Raw genomic sequence first — 17,239 nt, forward strand, 5'->3', positions numbered from 1 at the left:
AAAAGCCCTTTTACAAAGGTAACATCTTCAGTTTGTAGACAGGAAAATGACATATAACTGTTGAAAGGGTAAAGTACTAAGAAGGATTTTTGTTTCTAAGTATTTGTGCTCAAAGAAAGGATTGCCATGTGTGGAAAAAGCCAAAAATATTAAACTCAACTTTTTTATCCATTCATTTTTAAATGTTAGTCCCGATGATATATTTGAAAAGTTTTATGAAAAAGCCTATTAATAAATTAAGTCTCTAGGAGAACACTGGTCAGCATTCATAATGATAATGGCACAGGCTACGGAAATCGTACACAAACCTGGGCTCTTCTGTTTGTACCCTCAGTCAGCCAAAACACAACAGCTTGCGCCTAAAAGTCACCCAGGAGCATCACAATCATTCCATAATTAATGCAGTATCACCAGCTCCTCTACAAGCTGTTTAAATCTATGTGTTACCAGCCTCCACAGCGCAAGAGTGCGCAAGAAGAAATGCTGGAATAGCTCCTCTCTAAAGTGGCCAGTATGTTTTGCTTTCTCTTTACCACTAATATTTAAAAGTAGGCGATTTAATGTAATAAATTAAAAAAAAAAAAAAAAAAGCTTATCCTATTTTTTTAATCAGATTTCTGATTAGAAAACCAGAACCTCTGCGGATTTCCTAAGAAATATTACATAACTATATAGTTAGGCCAATTTTTCAGTTTTCCGTTCATGTATATTTTAAAAGCACATAAATGTTATAAATTCCTATTGTTTACATACCCACACATATTACTGGTATACATAAATTATACACGAACCTTATGAAGCCCAAATCTAATTCAGCTGTTACTGAAGCGTGCTGCAAAGCCTTTCCTGATTTCACTGTAGCACGAGCAACAATCCTGTATCCCTTTTCAGTTCTATTTAATTTAAACACAAAACATCAAAGAAGATTGCTCTGTTTTCATGATCTCTTTGAAATCGGCCTTTAATACTAGGCCATAATATTCCTACTGTTACATGGAAGTAATACGCAGTATATTTTGGCCTAGAAGCTTTCATTCTCTATTTTGCAACGAATGTTGCTCACTTTTTTCTTTAATGCATCCCAATTTCTATGCTAAAGAAATTTTAATGTGAATCTTGAAAGATACATGGGAGGTTTTATTTATTTTTCTTATGTTAAAGAGCAACAGTTGGTATGAATCAGACCTGAACGTGTTCCTTCTGGCAGAAAACTGTCTGTGCCAGAACTGCTGGAACTCCTTGGCTTTGAGAAGTTTAATTTATTGTCTTGAATAATAAACTGCCATTCAATCAACCTTGTGAAACAAAACATAAAACAGGCTGGTACTTAAATCTTGAACAGGGACCAAAAGAATTTTCCACAAAGGAAACAAAATTGGGTGAGGCATTTTATATTAAATAACGTCAATTATTTTATTCTCCCTTTTTGTCTGCCTTCAGTATTAATTAGGAGTAACTGACAGTTAATATGCTCCAAGCTCTGCATGGTAAAATTGATTAGTATACTAAGACGGAAAATAAGATGCAGTTTTTGATGAAAAATATCAGGTTTCAGAGCATTGCATGTGGCAGCTGTGAGGAAGGAAAAAGTGTGAAGATATTAACCCATCCACGACACTCAGCTGGGCATTTGCCCAGTCCTGCTGACAAAAATGTCAATGCAGACGGCCAGTCACCACTTTTTGGTTAAGCAGTGCATTATTTCCCTACTTAATTTTTTGTCCATTTTTACAATAAGGCACATGCTCTGCTCAGTAGCTGTAGTCCATATGACTAAGTAGCTTATACGGCTAAGGGAAAACAGGTTGTAATTTATTCCACTGGCCTGTGTAGTTGATGTTACACCTTGCATTACTGATGTCCCTTTTAATTTCAAAACACCCTGCGACTCTAATTCAGTTTTCTGTGTGAAAAGATGTCTAAGAAAGTTGTGACCGCTATTGGGTTTTTTAAAAATATATATAATTATTTTCTTTAAAATTACCTTATTTATTTCCCAGACTTTGCTTCTGAAAATCAAAAGCTGTCTTGAAGTATAAAGTATCAGTTATTATAAAAAAAACCCAAACCAAACTAAAATTAATAATGTTGCTCTGATTCTCTTTTTTTTTTTTTTAAATTTATTCCAAGGAATTCTATTCATAGCCTAATGAAAGCACTTCCAAATTCAACCGTCTTTGAAATATTTTGGCATTTTGACTTCTTTTGCGTTTTGCAAATCATTCTGTGCCCACTGGTTGTAAATGACATTAATATAATTCTGCTTTGTGTCTACTCACACAGACTATGAGGCTTATTACAGGGTAGTTAACCATGGCAAATCAATAGGATACAATTTGGTACGGAATGTCTTTTAAAGTATAAAAGCCCTGGTATTACAAAAAAAGCTGAGCACTATAAGAAGCTAAAGCACAAACCAGATCGTATGATTAATTTGAAATCCCAGTTAGCTGTTACCACCAGAGCTGTGCACGCCTGCCCTTTTCCCTTCGCTACAGAAAGAGCTGTACTTTAAAATTAAATTTTAAAGATCGATAAGATACTCCACTTGGCAGATTAGCGTCCCGTCCTTGCTAGAGACGGAGGAGACGGACGTTTCAGCGCGGCGGTAGGAGAACGCGGGTGACATGACGCGATCCTACCTTCTCGCCACATATAGGGCTGCCGGGAGCAGCGAGCTGGTGCGGAGGAAGCGCGGCCAGGAGCCGATGTCAGCGTTGTGCACATGCCTCCCGGTAACATCCCACTGACATTCTACCTGCTCTCTGCGCCCCGACTATTTACAAGCTTCCTTCCAGAAAGTCACAACTTTAGGAATGAAAAAAAAAAAACAACCACCAACCCACCCCAAATGGAGGACTGGAAGGCGGATCACGTGGCCGGTGGGAGCCGGTCTTGTTGCATTACACGCAGCAAGTGTGGATGGCAAACAATATCGGTTGATGTTTATGCCATATGTTCTCGGTCTCTTCACGTATCAGCACCAAAACTGTGTTTCTGCACAGTGCAATGCCACAAGATCCTGGCAGGGAGAGGGTCACAGACTAATTAGGCAAACTGTGGAAAAAAAGCGTCACGCTAACGAACACCGAGAGGGACTGCCTTTACAAAGAGAGCCTTTGCTCCAGAAGGCACAAGCATTACCCAGCTAAAATTTTAACAATTTCTTAAAAGGCACACTTAAATACATCATCTTTTAACCCCTGAGCAATTTCTGTGTTCAGACCCACTGCCTCCCAAGGACAGTTGAGGTTTTGAGGAAAGACGCTGTTGTTATTAGGGCTCAAGTCAGCTATCTGCCTGCTCAGAAATGGTCAACAGAAAGGAAATTCATCATCCAGTGCTAACCCACTGCCCCAAATGTATAGGAATGGTGACCTGCACCACAGGCTCTGCTGGGACTCTAAAGCAAGGGCAAGAGGCAATGAAAAACCTGCACCTCCTTAATGTGGTCTTTGACGAGTTACCTCAGCAGGTCTCTCCTCATTGCCAATCCATCCTTGTTAAATCAAAGCTTTTCAAGACCAAGTTTTGCACCTTCCTAAACCAAAATATTTTATACTTTACATCTGGATGTCAAAATTACTGATCTTTCCCATATGTCACATAACTCAAAAATTAACATAGACGCAAGAAATGCTATTTTCCTGTTCCTGCTTCTAACATACCACAGGGTATACATCAATACGAACTAAATAAGCTGTTCTCCTGTATCCAAAGATCAAAATAAGCCAAATATTCCCATTTTTACCTAGGGTACATTAGCCCCTTAAGCCCATGAGACCACTCTCCTTAGAGCTGTTTAGCTGGCGACTCTACTAACCTGCTGGGACACAGCAAGAGCTTGTTAAACTTTCTTTTTGCAATTAACAGCATTAGTCTGGAAACCTTTTCCAGTAGCAGCGGCATTCTATATGTGACGTGATCCTTCTATGGAAGATGCTGCTTCCTAAATTACTTTGCACTAAGGCAAACCACACACTAAATCGGCCTGTGAATATGTACCTCTTGCCTTTAAAAAAATAAATTGTGATTCTGCAATACTTCACACTTGCTCAAAGTGGAGCCTGGAGGGGTATCCATCCACATTTTCTAATTTTCTTTCTCGTCTTTTTTATTTCTCCCCGTGCCACCTCAGAGTGCTCTCCCCATCTCTCCAAAGGAGAAAACTACTGTTCAAGTTTCTGGCTTTTCTCCAAATTAAAAAAAGCCCTATCTTAAAGATGGCAAAGGCTGTGACTGAAAGGAGAAAGGCACCTAACAGGTGGTCCAAGGGTGTTCCTTCACACATGCAACTCCCATCAGGAAACAGCAGAAAATTCTGGGGAAGGAGAAGGAATTAGTAAAACCTATGGGGTTTTTCTACAGCCTGTCGCATCTCCCCCCGGCACAGACGACCTCACGCTCTCCTCTGCATCTGCATTACATTAAACAGGATGAAGAAACGCAAACCAACTTTCACTTGAATCTGAACTCTCCATTTCATGTCACCCTCAGGATGATCACGTGAAACACATATGGCGAGTTCAGCCTGGGAACGGCGTTGAGACCTTTCCGGCCAGGAGCAGAGCTAATCCCCACCACTCCCCGCATATGGCTCGTGACTGAAGGCTGCAGGTTCCTCCCTGCCTGCAGCTGCCGGCCCAATCAGCGGCACGGGTAGGGACAGCCAACTGGACTGTGTCAGCAGATGGACTTGCATTTTTTCCACCGCGTCGGAGCAGGCCAATGACAAAGGAAAGCAAAGCGAGCAACACGGGCGGTTTGATTTCAGAAAACGCTCGCTAGCACACAGGCTGTATGCTCGCTGATCTCTCTGGAGAGGGAAAAGATTCACTCTCTCAGCTCTACAGTTTTCCCTAACCTGCATTTTCATCTGTCATCAGATGCTCGCGTTTCGCTTCACACCCGGGGAAAGAACTTGCCCCAAAACAACGTTCCAGGCAATCTGACAAATGTCATCCTGGTGGCATGTCCTCGCTTCATCTATCTGCTGAACTGGGGAAGAAAAAATAAAAAAATAATAATAATAATAAAAAAGAAACGAGCAGCTAGTTCTTCCCGCCCCCCCCGCCCCCCAAGGAAAGACCTACCATTCAGAATAAATCAGTTAACATTCACTATAAAGTGCTTTTCCAGTCTTTTTTGCTATCCAATTAGAAGTGATCAAAAATAAATATTACTTTTGAAAGTGAATCCACTTGAGAGAGAGATGGTGAAGCCTCCCAACTGGTTAAATTTCAGCTGGGAGCCTTTTCATTGTTTCCAAATAGGAACAACACGCTAGTCTCGATACCCACCTTGTAGGCACACGTAAGGTCTCACAACCGCCCAACACCCTCTGCTAAGGCAGTATGATGCTTCCAGGGGCTGGTGAGACTAGAAAGGCTCACTGGGAGCCTTTGAATATTAGTGGAGGTAAGAAAAGAAAAAAAAAAAAAAAAAAAAATCATCGTTCAGACCACTTGTATCACCAAAAAGAAAAAAGAAAGCAAAAGAAGTAACGCAGCTGAGAACAAATTTTAACTGAGCAGCTGGCACACATGGAGAGAAATCATGGGGTCAAAGGCAATAATATATCTGATGAGTAGCAGTAAGTCCTGCTTTTCAGGAAATTTTCCTAACACTCTACTTGGGAATTGTTTAGGTATGACTTTCTAATTCAGAGGTCACTCTTTTTATATAAATTGCTTAGCATAATCTCTGGACTCTGATATCTCTTAATGCATTTAAAAATCTCTGTTACAGCAAGCACAAAAAATTTCAGATTCTGCCCCTATTTCCGGAGCTTCTGGATCACAGTATTACTGTTACAAAAAACATCAGTACATCATTTGGAAAACATCCTGAAAAGTCAGATGCACCAGTGCAAGCCAAGCAGGGATGTGATGGATCAACCTGAATATTTAAACAGCAGAATTAAAAAAAATGGACTGAGATCTCCAGATACGGGAGCATCCCCACTCTGAAAAGATTATTGAATAAACAACACATCCTGATATCTGGACGGAACATGAGCCTGAAAATCTCCTGGCATAAACCACCATCTACAGGGCGGGGGATGGAAGAAGCTTATCTCCGTGTTCCACAAAAATGAGCTTTACAGTCATGCTTTCTGTAATACTCTAAATGAGACACTGTCAGACAGACAGAATTGTGGATCGATCTGATGTAAGAATTTCAGTATAACAATCAAATACGTTCTTTTAAAGGAGTTTGCTATATTTGTCTCAATTTTTATAATGATATATGCAATAAAACAGCAGTGTTTTCTTCCCTCAAGTAAGAAGAGATAAAGAAGCTGTCTCCACAGTTCATGCAGAAAACTTCACATGCATTTCTTCTGCTTTTACTCGCAGCCAGTCACTCCTCCTGAGCTTTCATCCTGCTCCATATAGTAACATTCAAACAAATGATTAAAAAAATCCAGTTAAAATTCTTTTTGCCGCCAGAATTACAGCCTGATTTGGCCAGGACAGCAAACCAGCTTTCTTACTGGGACTGGAATCAGACAACCTCATCTACAGAGGGAAACTGAACATCTGTCTTACATGTCTATATCTCAACTAACAAATTAAAGACCAGAAATATTCCAAAGAATTGTAATCGCAAAATTTTTAGGTGCCAGGACATCGACATTTTTGGACAAGCCCTAGCAAACCCATTCAAAGTTCATAAATACTTTCTAACATGACATCAAGAAATAGCGACAAACCTTATCATAGTCTTCTGGGATTATGGGTGCAACTGCTGTTAGATATTCAAACAGGCATGTATCATTATTTCTAACTTACATTTTTAGTTGCTCAAATGTCTGCAGAGAGTAAGGCTTCAGAGACTGGCAGCATCAAATCTAACTGCCAATGTAAACTACCCAGAGTACAGCACAGTGCTGCTGACAGGGTCAGGGTCATTCCTCCTCCCTGGCATCAGAGCTGCTGGGATGAAGTGTAAAACCTGCTTTTGGGAGGGTCAATGCACCCTCTGAGTGTCACGGGATGAGACATCTGTGTTACACCTAAGGTCAGACTCGATTGTTTCACGGTCCTCTCTAGTCCAGAAAACCTCTACTGAGCTGAGCTGAGCGAACGCGAACCTCCAAATGCCCAGAAGGACGCATACAGGATTTGCTCATGTGTCCACCATCCACGCTTGTTCTGTAGCTGGTTCAACTACTGCCCTAATCAAATACTTTAACAAAAGTAGTTTAGCTCTATGGAAAATATGATTTAGCAGAGAAAATTGTTAGATTTTAAAGAGGACCGGTAAATCCTCAATTACCAATGTGTGCTGGCCTTCCGCACTACTGCTGGCTGGTTCCCATCTACAGGCAGAGAACAGTTACCCGCTTTAATGATGTTTTTCCTACTGTTCCGTCATTCCTACTGTGTTTTGTATTGTAGTCCGCAGTGAATGCAGTGGTTCATTATCACACATGGAAACAATCCGGTGGATGGGACAGCAGCTGAACATGGTGTAAGCATTAAGCACAATTACAGAATCATAGAATTGTCTAGGTTTGAAGGGACTTCACAGATCATCGAATCCAAACATCAACGTAACACTGACAGAAACCATCACTAAACCATATCACTATCCACTACCATTATAAAGAGATCTTGAGCAGTTTTCACAGCTGCCTTGTTTTTGAATTACATAATTGGATTACGTAAAATTCTCCAGCACAACAGATCAGTCTTGAAGTTTCTTTCTCATCAGATTTAGTAAGCCTTCAAGTCGGGTCTTGTGGCTGTGAGCTGCCCTGTGGCCTCTGCGTCAGTAATACCTTCAGATGCTTTTGCAGCCTGATTTGTCTACTGAAGGCAAAGCCTCTGTTCATCACTGGAGTTTGGAAGAGAACAATACACACAAGCAGCTCTGCTGCCCAGTCCAGCATTAGCATATGGAAAAATTTAAAGAGGGCTACCTAGATGTCATCAATGAAAACTCAGTAACCAAGCATTTAGTTGGGTTTTGTCCCATTTGGCCATACATCTGGAAAAGAAGGACATGGTCAGCTGGGCTTTCACCAATACAGGATGGTATTTACTGCAAGACTTCTTGTCCTGCTCAGCTATTTTCACGTAATGCAAGGCACAGATTTTGTAAAATTAAAAGTATTGCAGAGCTGCCATTAATGTGCAGCACAGGAAAGATTCATTAATTTTCTCCTCTACGAATGAATGTGGCTCAATACATGGAGTTACCACAGCCCAGCTCTTCAGTAGTTTTGTCAGGAGCACGCAAAGGAACGCAAAAAATGCTCTTTCCCTGTCTTGTGCGTCAGTTTTTGGGGGTGGGATGGAGCCAGCCATTCCCAAGTGCCATCTGCCACACTACATGTGAGCATCACACTCTGCTGCCCATTTGCATGCCTGGCTGCATTAGCCGATGTCAACAAGATAGTTACACCCTCCCCTATATGGGCACATGCGGGGCGTCCAGCTCCATATGCATCACAGGGGAGCGACTGGAGGGACAGGACGGACCAAGCACCCCCTCGAGGCCTTGGGAAGCAATGCCAATCAATTCCGGACTCTTGAAACAGGATCAGAGTCCCTGGGAACAGAGCCAGCACCTTCCTCAGGGGCAGAGTCAGACACACTGAGCAGATTTTGTCCTGAATAAAACTCTCCTGACAGCCAGGCGTAAGACAGCCTAACACTTCAGTGCTGCCAGCCTTTTTGGTTACTCATCTCTCATTCTCTGTAGGGTTTGCACAGCTGTCGAGGTGAGTACAGTGGCACTTGAACATACGAAAGTGATGCTGAGGAGGAAAGGCTCAACAATCCAGTTTGGAGCATCTCCAGGTTCTGTATGTGGTGCGCTTTTCAGCAGCAGGAGATAGTAGGGAACAAAGCCAGATTGTATCGGGTGCTTCCCTTGTCCATCGCATGCTTCCTGGGGAAGTGGCTGAGTTGCCATCCCTGGAGGTATTTAAAAGATGTGTCAATGTAGTGCTGAGGGACATGGTTTAGTAGTAACTTGGCAGTGCTAGGTTAACGGTTGGACTGGATGATCTTAAATGTCTCTTCCAACCATAATGATTCTATGATTCTATACTATGTTTGCTCTGGAGAAGGCTGCTGGCCCAAAGCATGAGCGAGGATGTGCCAATGGCCCTCTTGGCCGTCTGATCTCCAAGGAGGGAAAGAGGAAAAGCAACACCAGGTCTATAAACTAATCATGCAGTGGAGATGATAGAAGTGTTTAAAATTAAGCTAAAGGCAGGGTCAAAGCTTTCCTAAGGTGGTAAGTCTAGGGGCTGAGCAGAAAATGAAAATGTCAACAAGAATGCAAGCAGGGCGGTTAGTTAGAATATATGTTCTTCCATCTGATATATACACCTTAAGAAAAGAAAGATACTAAAGTATTTTCACATAAAGCAGCTGAATGTAAATGTGAAATCTTGCATGAAAATCACTGGAATAACCCTGAGATTTAAATATCAATATGAACATATAGGATGAGACATTTTAATAGCGTCTCCACTCTGCTTCTCCCCAGGAAAACATGCTGATACAGGCTGGGAAATCTGAGGAGCAGCTCATGTGACGCAGATTTATGACATTCCCCCAGACGTGACTAAGCTTAAACAAGTGGCATTATCTGGTGCATTTGAAAGCAAGATGTGAACAATATGATCGTGGGGTTTTATTTGGTACCACACAAAATGTTCCTGTTTGGGTGGGGTTTGTGAAGTGAAGGATATTACAAACCAGTTAAAATTTGCCTGTGGCTTTCATAGTCTTGCCAGCTTGAACCTAGAAGAAAGTGCTAGAAGTTAACAACCTGAACGTAAAGAACAGTAGTTCTGTGAAAATGCCTATAATTGAGCTGACACCATATACCATGACAAAAATAACTATGATTCCTATTACAGAAAACACAACTTTATCTAGAAATAGAGCCTAAAGTGTGCACTCTTAGTCAGTTTTGCAAGTTTTACATCATTACAAATATGTTGATATTTAAAGTCTGCTGCTTCCGAATGTAGAATTAAAGTGGGTCGTCACAAATACTGTTTTCCAATCGTGAAGCTGAACACATATGTGAGCTTTGTATTAATTGCAAAGTGAATAAAAGGAAAATGAAAATAAATGCATGATGTGAAGGCCAGATGCTGCTACCCTGATGTGTGTGTACAGCTCGGGAACACCAAGCTCAAATAGCACCTAAGCCCCTGTGCAAGCCCACCCTAAAGGCGCACAGTGCACTGTCTAGAGATCCTGCATGGCATTTTCTCTTATCCTTAGCATGTGATTAATTTTGTTCTACATTCATAGGGACTTTAAAAAAAAAATAAAAAATTTGAGATTACAATTTAAGACTTCTGCTTTTTAAGAAATTAGAGCAAAAAGGTCATCATCCTGGTTAAAACGCCTCCAAATGCTGCTCTGATGCTCTGGGCATCAGAATAATTCCTTTAACAACAACAAAGCAATGACACCAGCTGACTCTTTATTGCAAAGTCCTTCAAAAAAACTCACTTGTCTTGGTAGCAATTGCAGACATAGTTAGTAAGTACCTTCCTAAATCTTACATAATTACTAAGTTTATTATTTTCTTATTGGTGGGGCTTTTGTTTGAGGTAGGTTTTCGGCATTTCACTCCATTTGGATCACAAAATCAGAGGGAGCCCTCTCACTTTCTGGTTAAACTTATGCACAGAAAAGAAGAACTTCAGGTTCAAAAGCTCTACCTGCAACTACAAACCTGTTATAATGCATTATATCTTTTCATTAGTTATAACTGTTTTTTAAAAGATTTTCAAAACATACGTGGTGTGAAGTTAAACATAGCCTCTTTAAATACAAACCAATGCAGTTTTTCCATCAAAAGAAACTTGTAATTTCTAATCATTCCTACCTAGACTTTGACATTTAGCTCAGCAACTAATTGAGATGCTCGCTGGCTGATGCTGCCACCCAATGGCTTTTTCGTCATTCACAGCTTAAAAAAAATAAAAAAATAAAACAAAAACAAAACAGAAAAAAAATACAAACAAACAAAAAAACCCACAAACAACAAAAACCAACCAACCAAACAAACAAACAAACCAGACGCAATGTGGAACCAGTTCTGCTTCTGCTATGGGGACAGAAAGTGCCTGGGTATGACTCTTCCACTAAAGAGATCTTATGAAAAGTTACTTATAAAATAAACATTAAAAATACTAATTTGAGGAAGGTGAAAACGCGACAAGTTTTGGGAATTTCAGATGAATAGTCTTACTATCGCCTCCAGCAATAAACACAGGTGAGCAATTCAACTCACATGGACACCAGCTCCTGCTCCCAGTACTCAGCCAGACACTTCTGAAGACGTTCCCCCACCGCAGAAGGAGGGACAAACAGACACTTTCTCTTTCCCCTTGCACCCCAGTCCCTGATCAGTAACAGGAGCTACCTCCTGGCACGTTTTTTCCCAGACATTTAAGAACCAACCCAGATTTTCAGAGGGAGAAACTCAGTACTCAGTTTACACTGTAAGAAAATACTTATTCCCAGGTGCTGTGACAGGCGCTGGGTACCAGACAGGGGAAGCTGTGTGGATAATACCCCTAAAAAACTCTGCAGGCAGCTGTAAACCTGGCTACGCTTTAGTCCTACCTACATAAAGCAAATACCAACTGGCCCTCAAGAGTTTTTAATTCATAGGAGGGAGAAAGATCCAACAAGTTATCTTATGATAACTTATCTCAGGGGTCAATACTTGGTCCAATTTTGTTCAATATATTAATTAATGACCTAGATGAGGGGACAGAGTGTATCCTCAGCAAGTTTGCTGATGATACCAAGCTGGGTGGGGTGGCCGACACTCCAGAGGGCCGTGCTGCCATCCAGCGTGACCTGGACAGGCTGGAGAGCTGGGCAGAGAAGAACCAAATGAGGTTCAACAAAAGCAAGTGTAGGGTCCTGCACCTGGGAAGGAAGAATGCTAAGCACCAGTATAGGTTAGGGGCGGACATGCTGGGAAGCAGCTCTGAGGAGAAGGACCTGGGGGTCCTGGTAGACAGCAAATTATCCATGAGCCAGCAGTGTGCCCTTGTCGCCAAGAAGGCCAATGGCATCCTGGGCTGCATAGGAAAGACTGTGGCCAGTAGGTCGAGGGAGGTCATTCTCCCCCTCTACTCTGCACTGGTGAGGCCACAACTGGAGTACTGTGTCCAGTTTTGGGCTCCCCAGTTCAAGAGGGACAGGGAACTACTGGAGCAAGTCCAGCGAAGGGCAACCAAGATGATTATGGGACTGGAGCATCTCCCTTATGAGGAAAGGCTGAAAGAGCTGGGACTCTTTAGCCTGGAGAAGAGAAGGTTGAGGGGGGACCTGATTAATGTTTACAAGTATCTAAAGGGTGGGTTTAAGGAGGACGGAGCCAGGCTCTTTTCAATGGTTCCCAGCGACAGGACAAGGGGCAATGGGCACAAGCTAGAACATAGGAAGTTCCGTTCAAATACACGGAAAAACTTCTTTACCCTGAGGGTGACAGAGCACTGGAACAGGCTGCCCAGGGAGGTTGTGGAGTCCCCTTCTCTGGAGATTTTCAAGACCCGCCTGGATGCAGCCCTGAGGGATGTGCTTTAGGCAATCCTGCTCTAGCAGGGGAGTTGGACTAGATGATCTCTAGAGGTCCCTTCCAACTCTGAAGATTCCGTGATTCCATGATCTCTGAATATGTATCTTCGTAGAGAAAGCAAAAGGTCCTTCAAGAAGACAAAAAGGAAAGTGAAAGGAATTAGAAGGCCAAGATAGAGGAGAAATAGAAAACTCTGGCTCCATTCCTTCAGTCAGGTCCATGGCAGATTTGTTTCCCCACGGGTGGAGGGGACCCCATGGTGGAGAAAGCACTGTAAAGCTTCCTGCAAGGAAGAAGCCGGGGGGTTGCCATCACCAACCTGGCGCACTCCTTGAGTTGGCCTTTGCATAACAGGGGGGTTACCCTTCTTGTTTCCCTCTCCACTCCCAAGCGGTCCTAAAAACCTCTCCCCATCTTAGGCTGTAAAAGCCTGACCATGTTTGTCGGCGCTATTTCCCTCACAGCCAGGGAGGTACGTACAGCTACACTACGGCCCGCACGAGGACAGATCTCAGACAAAAACCAGCCTTGAACTGCTCCTGACTCGCAGCCAAACACCAAACATTTTTGTGTGCATTTGCTGTGTCGGAAACAAGAGTAAAATAATTCCCTTCAATACAGCAGCAAATTATTTTCCACAAGCAAATTATAAACATGAAAAAAATTTTCTTTTTGGAAAAAAAAAATTAAGTACTTTATTCTGTACTCACAACAGTTTAAGTCATCCACAAGGAAAATACTAAGATAACAGGGGGGCTACAACCAGTCTTACTGCATGTGTGCAAGACATCCCTCTCCTCAAACTGGTACTCGGTTAGTGAAGGTGGAACAACCACTAGATGGGGACGTCTGGCTTCAGAATGTAACAAACCCAAAAGGCACCTCAGTCTCGCTCTGTAATGAAGCTTTTTCAGAGTATTAAGAAAAAGAAGGAAAGAGCAGAAAGAGGAAGAAGAGGAAAGAGCCCATGCACTTGCTTTCTCCGTGTCTTTCTCTGGATTGAGTGAAGGACCAATGAACTGATCCATATTGTGCAAGGGATAAATAAGCAGTACGAGAGAAAACAGGTAGAAAATGATATCAGGTCAATTTGCATATTCCCAAACTGACCTGAAAATAGTTTCAACAAATATCCAGACAAGACCAAACTGCTGGTGCATCTCCCCTGACCTCCTGGCAGGTTCTCACACTTCTGTCCATCTCTTCTCTGACAAGGTATCTTTTGTGGCTTCACCTGCTCTTGGTCCTCCTCTTGTCTCCTTGTCCTCTTTTCCACCCTGCTAACCTTATGGGTCCTCTCTTCTCCCCTCCAGAATCTGGTGGTCAAATTTTGCTGCTTCTCTATCCATGTCTTTTTCCTTTCAGGTTACAGCTAGAACTTCAACATTCATCTCCTGTCTCAATCAACGCACCCCTTCATAACATTTGCATGGCCCCCACCCCTTCAACCCATGACAGAGCTCATGCACATATGTTCCTCCTCTTCGAATGGTCCTGTAGGTTCTAGGGCATGAAGGCTATGTTCTTAGTCCTCACCTTCAAACTCTTCACAGCGCTGGCAATGCTCTTTTCCTTCCCACTTTATCAGCGTTGGGGCCCACTTGCTCACTTATCCCTCCTTCCTCCTCAGGCATGCAATGCCCTCTTGTACTAAAATCTAAGGGCCCTTTTCCCTCCATCTTCAAATCCCCTCTTCTGATAGTTCTCCCCAGTGTCTAGAAGCAAGCGGCCAAATAATCACAGAGAAGCAGAGCAGTGGGGAACTACTCAGAGATACTTAAAATATTTCATACACCATTTTAAAATACTACTATATGTCAAAAGAAGGATGCACACCAGATCCTTCTGTGTGATCACCTTTACATATTGCTGGCCTTAGCTTGTAATTGGAAGAGAATCTGCTTACACCTTCCTGTAGATGCAGACAACCACATGCAGGAACGATACATCTCTGAACACAATAACTTCATTTGAAAGAGCACATGAGACGTTCACAACAGCTTTCCGTATGCTTAAGAACAAACCCACAGAAGACACCTGGGGAAACCTGTTAGAAATACAGACAGATTTGGGGATATTTCAAATAAACTGGATCTTTCTTTTTTTCCAGCTGAAAACTATTTACTCACATAAAAACTTTGTAACCCGTATTTGTATGCTCTAAAAAAGACATCAAAACTTTTAAACTTTTCATTGATTGTTTTTCTTTGTCCCAAAGTAAAGGATTACAAACAGAACACCACTGTTTATTGCTTTGAAAGTAGATGGGCATCTCCTTTTAAAATACCATCATGTAAGAGCGAAAAATGGTAGAAAAACTAAGAAAAACAGTTATAAAAATATTTCCCTCAACTTAATCTTGGCTTTATTTCTAAAGCCGCATTTCACAGATGACACATATTTGGTCAGGTTTTCAAACTCTGAGAAATCAAAAAGAAGAAACAGTTAACGTCCAATATGTTTTGTCATGGCTTTCAACTTACTGGAAAGTAAAGGTAAATACAGAAAGCACTGCGGGCTGTTTTCTTGATCTACCATTCATCTTGGCCAAAGATAAAATATTGATCTCATCAGGACAGACTCAGCCTCCATTGGGAATTTGCTGTAACATATTTGAGATCCGAGAAGATGCTGTTAATGTTCATGTGGGAGCCTCAGTGCATTTACAATAGAAGATTTAGTCTAAAATTTGCACATCAACATGTCACACCACGGTGACAGAATAACATTTTTCATTATAATTAAAAATATATTTACGTAAAGAAAGACCTCATTTTAATCTGCTTCTTAAACACATATTCAAAATAAACTGCAAAACAAGGTCACTGTATAAACTGACCAAGTCCCAGCTGCTCCCCTAGCTTAAAATGCTCCCCTAGCTTGTTTTCAAATACAGGCACTGGCTGCGATTCTAAACCTCCCATATATTCACACTGGTAAATGTTCAGACAGGCTCATTACACACTCTCACACTCTAAAGGGGCATTTTGCCATTTGCAAGACACAGTGTTGCCCCGCGCTCTGGTCCTGCTCAGTGTCTGGTGCAGCCAATTACGCTGTGGAATTCCCTCCCATCAGGCATGAAGAAAGTAATTCAGTGCATTATGCTTGAGCATACCAGCATCTGGGTGGGCACTCCAATTTATTAAAAGAATAACTATATGTGAGCATCAGAAAAGACTTTAACTACAGCTCCATGAAAGATTCTGTGCAGAGATCTCTTGAGGAGCCATGGACAATACTCCCAAAAGGAAACCCGAGACCATCCTCGGAATTACAACATCATCCACTACAGCAAGGAAGCATAAACCAGCTCATTAGCAGCCCTATCAAGTGACAGACCTAAAGCCAGCTCCAAAGTTGTCCACACCTGTCTGCCTATAGCGCCTGCCAAAAAGCCAAATTCCAATGGGGAAAGAATCCTTGTCCCTCTTCTACATCTGGATCTTGCAACCCCAATGTGCTCCGGGGAACCGCAGGTTTTAGAGCAGCAGGGTGCACAGCCAGGGAGAAAAGATGGGCAGATGCTGTAAGATCCCTCCCCGCAAATGAATGAATTCCGCATGCTGTGTTTCAAATGTAAAACCCCAAAATGCCATTAAAAATATCCATCAGTTTTAAGTAGCACAATTTTAAGTAGTCCAGCACAAATTATACAGCGGTATTTCTAGTACATCTTGTTCACTTATAACCTGAAAACGCATGAGCCCTACTATTATCTTAGGAACTCATTTACAGTAGGCACCCTGAGATGTTCCTTTGAAAGACTAGGAGCAAACTGTATTAATAATAGTTACTGTATAATTTCACACTGAACTGCAATACTGCAACGAAAAGCCTTAAATATCATAAAGCTGAGCAGACCTCTTATAAGCAAGCCAGAAAATCTATTTCTCCACACCATCCTTCATGACGATGTGAATCCTTCATTAGTCTCCCAGGATCTGTTTCCTTGCAACAGTGGGATTTTTTTTTTAAATATGCTTTATATACAGGCCTCAGGAGTGATCTATCAAGAAATATGATAATGAATTAGGAGAAATTAAACTAACAACTGATATGTGCACACAAGTATCCATCAGAGTTTCGGTGACTAATTTTTCCCAGACTACAAAGAGCACACCCGCATCATACCACACTTTGGACATCGAACACTCTCCATGGGAACAGCCTCAGTTAGAAACCAGACATTTTTATCCTTGTGGAAATCTTCTCTAATGGTAGCAAACTGCTAGATAAATGATGATAAACAGATGATTACACAACGTGGTAGAAAGGGGAAGAGGAGAGAGATGTAATTTTTTTCAGAGAAATTAATAAGAAATTTCACGCCTCTGTGCCAGTGTCTTGGAAGTGTGAAAAAGTATTCCTCTAATGCCAGCACTGTTTGTTTTCCTTCCTGACATAAATAGCATTATTACTATCAGAATTTACTGCACCTTTACAGTAAAAGACATAACCAGATGCAATAGAACTGTAGTAGTACACAGTTGTAATGAGACCAGAAACACAGATCTTATATAGCAGAAGAATATTAAACAGCAGAAAATTAAAACTCCTCAGTCTGCCAAAATGCTGCAAGGCGCCACACCGAGTCATTTGCAAGCCTACATATAAGAATTTTTTGGAGGAAACTACAATCTTGCAAGAAGCAAAAGGT

General features: G+C 41.7%; 1 protein-coding gene across 7 annotated transcripts in view; it reads right to left on the reverse strand.

Moving 5' to 3' along the window:
* RBM20 (RNA binding motif protein 20) overlaps nucleotides 1-17,239 on the reverse strand; it is a 105,217-nt gene that overhangs the window by 32,972 nt on the left and 55,006 nt on the right. The window contains exon 1 of one of the 7 annotated variants that reach the window (XM_063337727.1): nucleotides 4,865-4,995. The exons of the other annotated variants lie outside the window; for them this stretch is intronic. The gene's annotated coding sequence lies outside the window, so the exon portion shown is untranslated. Of the gene's footprint in view, nucleotides 1-4,864; nucleotides 4,996-17,239 lie in introns of those variants that run through there. 7 annotated transcript variants of the gene reach the window in all.

The sequence above is a fragment of the Chroicocephalus ridibundus genome, chromosome 6 (assembly GCF_963924245.1).
Source record: "Chroicocephalus ridibundus chromosome 6, bChrRid1.1, whole genome shotgun sequence".
Lineage (NCBI taxonomy): Eukaryota > Metazoa > Chordata > Aves > Charadriiformes > Laridae > Chroicocephalus > Chroicocephalus ridibundus.